Source organism: Triticum urartu, chromosome 4A (genome assembly GCF_056163025.1).
Source record: "Triticum urartu cultivar PI428250 chromosome 4A, HENAU_Tu73, whole genome shotgun sequence".
In the NCBI taxonomy this organism is placed as follows: Eukaryota; Viridiplantae; Streptophyta; class Magnoliopsida; order Poales; family Poaceae; genus Triticum; species Triticum urartu.
In genome coordinates, this window is record NC_141876.1 from 102,836,053 (window position 1) to 102,843,838 (window position 7,786).

A 7,786-nucleotide genomic window follows, 5' to 3' on the forward strand; every position below is an offset into this window, starting at 1 on the left:
CATCCAGGCGTACCCTCGTGGAGATCACATCAAAGGAAAAATGGTGGCTGCGCCTTTGTACAGCAGGAAATTGTTATCACATGTTGAGCATGAGAAGCCATCATCACTTGGATGGGAGGCATCGCCGGCCGGCTGGGCTGCGCTCAATATCGACGGGTCCTTTTCTGCCAAGGACGGAACTGCAGGAGCTGGCATGGTCCTCCGGGATGAACATGGAGATATTATTTTTTCGTCTTGCCGTGAGTTAAGGCAGTGTGCATCACCACTAGAATCTGAACTTGCTGCATGTTCAAAAGGCATCTTCCTGGCTACCCAGTGGTCTGAGCTGCCTTTTGTGATTCAAACGGACTGCGCAGAAGTGGTAAAACTAATTGAAGGAGGTATTGGCGACCGACCGGAGCATATGATGTTGATCCGCGAGTTTACTTCGCGTCTTCGGGAACATGGTAAATTCTTAGTTAAGCTTGTGAGGCGTGAACAAAACACTGTTAGTCATTTTTTAGCGAACTTTGGTCGAATAAAGAAGCGCACTGCGGTGTGGCTTCATTCTGAGCCGGACGAGGTTCCGGACCTATATAATGCAGACATGGCTGCCACTTAATTAATGAATTCCCTTTTTTCCCTGAAAAAAAAGAAGAAAAAAGAGAAAGGAGTCGGGACAATGTACCGCATACTCAACACGGAGGGGAAATAAAGAAGTCAAAGGGAATATGTAGGGGAAATAAAGAAGTCAAAGGGAATATGTATTATACTATGTGACCCTTGCCACTAGGCTATTGCCCTCTTTCAGAAATTATGGAGACACCCAACTAGACGTATCTCCTGCTATTGATCGTTGTCTCTCAGTAATACCGTATACATATGTAATATCTCCGGAAACAAGTGCACGCGATGGCCGACCTAGCTCAGTGGTAGAGCGCGTGGCTTTTAACCACGTGGCCGTGGGTTCGATCCCCACGGTCGGCGCAAATAGGTTCTATTTTGAGATGCAACCTTTTTATTAAAAACTATATGAAATATATACTGCCCTGGTTGAATACTTGGGAAATTCCATCTTTAGTGTGCATTCGATCCCATAGATGGCGCAAATTTATTTCATTTTAGATGCAATCTCTTTTCTAATAACTATGACTATATGTTGTCCTTGTTGAATACTTGCAAAATTTTATTTTTAGTGTGGTCGATCCCAGTTGGGAAATTCTACTTTTAGTGTGGATTCGGTCCCATAGGTGGCACAGATTTATTTCATTTTTCGCACAAAAAAGAAATCATTTTGAGATACAATATTTTTTTAATAACTATGAGTATACTGGCCTGGTTGAATACTTGGGAAATTCTATTTTTAGTGTGGATTCGATCCCCATGGTTGGTGTAAATTTATTTCATTTTGTGACGCAATTGCTTTATTAATAACTATGAATGTATAATATATTGGTGCGGTTGAATATTTGGGAAAATCTATTTTTAGTTTGTTTGATCCCACAGTCAACGCCAATTTATTTGATCCAATAGTTTCAACAACCCCTGAAAAAAAAGGAACATACTAGATTGAAGCATACTCGTCTTACACAATATCCGTGTGGGACCGGCTAGAGATCAATCACCTGAAAACGAAATTCGCGTCAGTCAACTGACCCAAGTTTGTTTCAGTCGACTTGCTCCAAGTGGGAATGGAGGGACAAAGCGATGTATGAGTTGATCCTGATATTTCATCCATGCATGATCTGTAGTGCTGCTCAGGCTGGTCGTAATGGGAATATCTTCAGTGGTATCATACATGCCAACTAAAATTTTTAGATGATGTGGCACATAATTCATTCTTACACCTATGCACCGAAATTGCACTTTATCATAATATGCAAAAATAATCATATAATCATGAAATTTTGGCACATATTATACATTATTTGTTTATACATAATTACACTCAGCCAAAAACCCACAAAAACAAAAAATAAACAATAATGGAAAGAAAGAAGGAAAAATAAAAACACATAGAAACATAAAACAGAAATAAAAATGCAAAAATACCCACAAAATAAAGAATTAAATTTCCTAAGGAAGAATGAATTAGTTGCATTGATATTACCATTTGTGCTTTTTATATGTATGCAAGAATAAGAACTGACAGAATTTGCACGAAATATACATAAAAAATAAGTTTTTTAAAAAAATATGCAAGAATAAGCATATAAAAGTGGAGCTTTTGCCAAAACAAAATCTAAGAACAAATGAGTATTTGAGTCGGTATTAACCTTAATGTAGAATGAAAATCAAGTAAAGACTAAAACAATATCAAAATAATAATTTTTCTGAAAAATAATAAATTTAGTGGCGTTGGTATTTCCATTAAGAAGAGAGAAAATAAAAAAAACTTGCGCACAACTTTGCACCAAAATGCACTTATCGTAATATAAAAAAATCATATAATAATGAAATTTTGGCACATATTATATAGTATTTGTATGTAGATAATTACACTCATCCATAAACCCATAAAAAATAACCAATACAGAAAAGGAAAAAAGAAAATCGCGACTCAGAGAAGCAAAAACGAGCCCAAGAAGCAATTCGACTGACCCAAAATAAGGGTCAATCGATTCCACACAGCCCAACTCACTACCAAAATGACACAAAAAAATAGCACACATATCAAAGCAGAATCGAACAGCCACAAAATCGATTGACCCAAAAAGAAATTTTAGTTGACTGATATATAGCTAAAGTGATTCCATGTAGCACATTTGACACACAATCATGATGGATTCTTGCCATGGTTAGCGCAAATTTATTTCACTTTAAGATGTAATATATTTTCTAATAACTATGAGTATATAATGTCCTTGTTGAATACTTGGAAAATTCTATTTTTAGTGTGGTCTATCTCCATTGGGAAATGCTATTTTTAGTGTGGATTCGATCCCCATGGTTGGCCCGGGTTTATTTCATTTTTCATAAAAAAATCATTGGGGGTTGGGTTGTCGTTGTCTGACCGCACAAGAGTAGTAAAAGCAGAGCTTTTCTAGTGGGATCGAGAAACATTAAGAGGTCCGAAGCGGAGAATTCATAAATTGGAAAAGGATTTGGAGAAGTTAAAGCGAGAACAGCTAACAAGCGGATCCAGACATAGAATGAATGAAATACAAACTCTGATAGAAAACCTACTGGACCAGGAGGAGATCGTCTGGCTCCAACGTGCACGGGCAAACTAGTTACTACATGGTGACAGGAACACTTCATTTTTTCACAAAGTAGCTTCGGCGCAGAAGAAGAGAAACTGGATTAAGATACTCTTATATGATGATACAAGAGTCTGGAGAGAAGATACAGATGAAATCAAATCTATTATTTGTGGATATTTTACGGAGTTGTTTACATCCCAAATTTCCAAGCCAAACAGAAACGTTCTAGATCATGTGCAAAGGAGGGTAACCACTCCTATGAATGATGCGTTGATGGCTCTGTATACAGTGGAAGAAGTGAAGAAAACATTATTTTCCATTGGTGATCCTAAGGCCCCAGTCCAGATGGCCTATATGCTATTTTTTACAAGCGGTTTTGGTCCATGTTAGGAGATGACCTTGTTGAAGAGGTGTTAAATGCAGTTATTTCTCAGATCGTGCCCCAAGGCTGGAATGACACCACAACTGTGTTATGAGCCCCAAGGTACTTTCTCGAGAAAAGGTATCACAGTTTATACCGATAAGCCTATGCAATGTTGTTTACAAGGTTATTGCCAAAATGACTACCATGAGACTGAAATTGTTTCTACCTGAAATAATAAGCCCAACTCAGAGTGCATTTTCCCCTGGGAGGTTAATTACGGATTATGCTCTTATTGCTTACGAAAGCTACAATTCAGCAAAAGAAAACATGCAAGGATGGGTGGTGTTGGGTCAAGCTTGACATGCACAAAGCATATGATCGAATAGAGTGGGCGTTCCTGGAAGCTATTCTTTTGAAGCTCGGTTTTAATGCTAACTGGGTACAGATGATTATGTTATGTTTTTCTTCAGTTGAATACAGAGTGAGGTACAACTCAACGGAGACAGAAGCATTTAAACAAACCAGAGGTCTCCGTCAGGGGGGGTCCTCTCTTGTCGTATCTATTTCTCCTTTGTACGGAAGGCATCACTGCCTTATTATCCAGGGCCGAACAAGAAGGTGACCTCATGGGAGTCACAGTTTCCCGTGATGCACCGGTAGTAACAAACCTTTTGTTTGTAGATGGCTCGCTTATTTTTATGAAGGCCAATGCTGCTTGCTTAAAATCCATATTGGATATGTATTGTTCAGCATCCGACCAACTTGTTAGTGTGGAGAAATCTAGTGTCTTTTTCAGCCCAAGTACAGAGGTTAATGTGAAGGCCGAGGTATGCTCAACCCTAGGTAATATGACAGAGGCTTTGAATGATAGGTACCTGGGTCTTCCATCAACTTTGGGTATTGATAAAAGTATCAGTTTCCAATATTTGATCGATAGTCTAGTTTAGAGATTGATGGGATGGAAGGATAGATGTTTATCTTCTCGAGATAAAGAAGTGCTCTTAAAATCAGTAGTGCAAGCCATACCAACTTATGTGATGTTCGTCTTCAAATTTCCAAAAAGAATATGCAAATGAATCACATATGCGATGTATCATTTTTGGTGGGGTGATGATGCAACTAATAGAAAGATGCATTGGTTCGCATTGTGAAAGATGTGTATACCAAAGATCAAAGGTGGTGTGGGCTTCAGGGATATTCATGTTTCAATCTTGCACTCCTAGCAAAACAAGCCCGACGTCTTATTGGTAATCCAGATTCATTATGTGCAACTGTCCTAAAAGCGAGGTACTTCCCATAAGGAGATCTCTGATGTCACTTGAAGCTACGTCGGTATTTTCCCAAAAAGGAAGGGATGATGCAGCACAGCGGCGGTAGGTATTTCCTTCAGATATGAAACCAAGGTTATCGAACCAGTAAGAGAACCAAGCAACACAACGTAAACAACACCTGCACACAAATAACAACTACTCACAACCCAACGTGTAAAAGGGGTGGTCAATTCCTTTCGGGTAGCGGCGCCCCAAGATGGGCAAACAGACGTCAGAGAGTTGTAAATATTGATAGATCGAACGGCAAATAAAATAAATTGCAGCAAGGTATTTTTGGATTTAATAGATCTGAAAATAAAAGGAAAATAAAATAGATTGCAAAGGCAAATAATATGAGAAAGAGACCTAGGGGCCGTAGGTTTCACTAGTGGCTTCTCTCGAGAAAATAGCAAACGGTGGGTAAACAAATTACTGTTGGGAAATTGATAGAACTTCAAATACTCATGATGATATCCAGGCAATGATCATTACATAGGCATCACGTCCAAGATTAGTAGACCAACTCCTGCCTAAATCTACTACTATTACTCCACACATCGACCGCTATCCACCATGCATCTAGTGTATTAAGTTCATGGAGAAACGGAGTAATGCAATAAGAATGATGACATGATGTAGACAAGATTGATACGTCTCCTACGTATCTATAATTTTTGATTGTTCCATGTTGTTATATTATCAATCTTGGATGTTTTATAATCATTTTATATCATTTTTTGGTACTAACCTATTGACATAGAGCCAAGTGCCAGTTCCTGTTTTTTCCGTGTTTTTTACATCGTAGAAAATCAATATCAAACGGAGTCCAAATGCCACGAAATTTTACGGAGATTTTTTATGGACCAGAAGGAATATGTTGGGCCCTAGTTGCACCTGGGGAGTCTCAAGGAGGGGACAACCCACCAGGGCGCGCCAGGAGGCCCAGGCGCTCCTTGGTGGGTTGTGCCCACCTTAGGTGCCCCCGGGACCGCCTCTTTGCTCTAAAATTACCCAAATATTCCCAAAACCCTAGGGGAGTCAACGAAATATTCATCCAGCCGCCGCAGAGTCCAGAACCACCAGATCCAATCTAGACACCATCTCGGGTGGGGTTCACCACCTCCATTGGTGCCTCTTCGATGATGCGTGAGTAGTTCTTTGTAGACCTTCGGGTTCGTAGTTAGTATCTAGATGGCTTCATCTCTCTCTCTTGATTCTCAATACAATGGTCTCTTGGAGATTCATATGATGTAACTCTTTTTGTGATGTGTTTGTTGGGATCTGATGAACTTTGAGTTTATGATCAGTCATATCTTTTTATATCCATGAAAGTTATTTGAGTTTCTTTAATCTCTTATATGCATGATCTCTTATAGCCTTGTATTTATTCTCCGATATTTGGGTCTTGTTTGGCCAACTTGATCTATTTATCTTGCAATGGAAAGAGGTGCCCGGTAGTGGGTTTGATCTTACGGTGCTTGATCCCAGTGACAGACAGGGAACCGACACGTATGTATCATTGCTACTAAGGATAAAAAGATGGGATCTATATCTACGCAATAGATAAACGGATCTTGTCTACATCATGTCATCATTCTTATTGCATTACTTCGCTTTTCCATGAACTTAATACACTAGATGCATGCTGGATAGCGATCGATGTGTGTAGTAATAGTAGTAGATGCAGGCAGGAGTCGGTCTATTAATCTTGGATGTGATGCCTATGTAATGATCATTTCCTGGAAATCTTCATAATTATTTGAGGTTCTATCAATTGTCCGACAGTAATATGTTTACCCACCGTTTGCTATCTTTCTCGAGAGAAGCCACTAGTGAAACCTACGGCCCCCGGGTCTTCTTCCTCATATATTTGCTTGCGATCTACTTTTTCTTTGCATTTTTATCCATATCTATTAAACCAAAAATACAAAAATACTTTGCTCACTTTATTTTATTTGCGATCTATTAGTTCAATCTACTATAATTTCTGGCATCTTTACCCGAAAGGGATTGACAACCCCTTTAACACGTTGGGTTGCGAGGTGCTGTTACTTGTGTGCAGGTGCTATTTACATTGTGTAGCTTGGTTCTCCTACTAGTTCGATAACCTTGGTTTCTTCACTAAGGGAAATACCTACCGTCGCTGTGTGCATCATCCCTTCCTCTTTGGGGAAATACCGACATAGTCCTACCAGTCAGGAGCTTTTCTGGCGCTATAGTCAGAGAGCAATCAAAAGGAATTCTAGCGTCGTTGCCGGGGAGGATCTTCTTCACAACCAGGTTCCTAATCACAAATCTCATCTCCTCGCAATTTACATTATTTGCCATTTGCCTCTCATTTTCCTCTCCCCCGCTTCACAAAAATTTGCCGTTTTATTAGCCTCTCTTTTCCGTCCGCCGTTTCTCGCCATGTCTGATCTCAAAAGAGCTAAGGGATTTCTCCCTGGTATTAATGCTTTGGATAGCCCCTCTGTCCTCTCTAAACCCATAATCAATGATGCTATGGAAGGATCTACCGGGGTTGTTAAGGAAAATCTTAACCATTGTGATGAAGATGATCTCGGAATTTTTTGTTATTTGCTTGATGAATCTTTGAAAGGTGCTTGGGATAGGTTGTTGAGAATTCGAGCTAGCTATGTGCCCCAATATCAGATAGAGATATACTTGAAAAGTTTTTATGATGGTTTACCTTCATCCTTCAAGCAAGTTTTAGATTCTATATTTGAAAACGGTTTTCATGAAGGGGATGCCGTTGATACTTATGAAAAGACGAAAGCCATATTTGGGCACCCTAAAGGAGAAAATGTTGAATCAACTACTCTTATGTGCTTTTATCTAAATGAAATAATTAAAGAGATGAAGGCTAGTTTAGATACGAATTTTCGCAACATGCTTAATCTTTCTTCCACTATCAATGGCCATGTGCTTTC

The 7,786-nt window shown here is 39.2% G+C and overlaps 1 non-coding gene across 1 annotated transcript; it reads left to right on the forward strand.

Annotated features, from left to right (window-relative positions):
* Positions 1-894: 894 nt before the first annotated feature.
* On the forward strand, positions 895-966 carry TRNAK-UUU (transfer RNA lysine (anticodon UUU)). Its single transcript has one exon. It is a non-coding gene; the product is annotated as a tRNA-Lys (tRNA).
* The last annotated feature ends 6,820 nt before the right edge of the window (positions 967-7,786 follow it).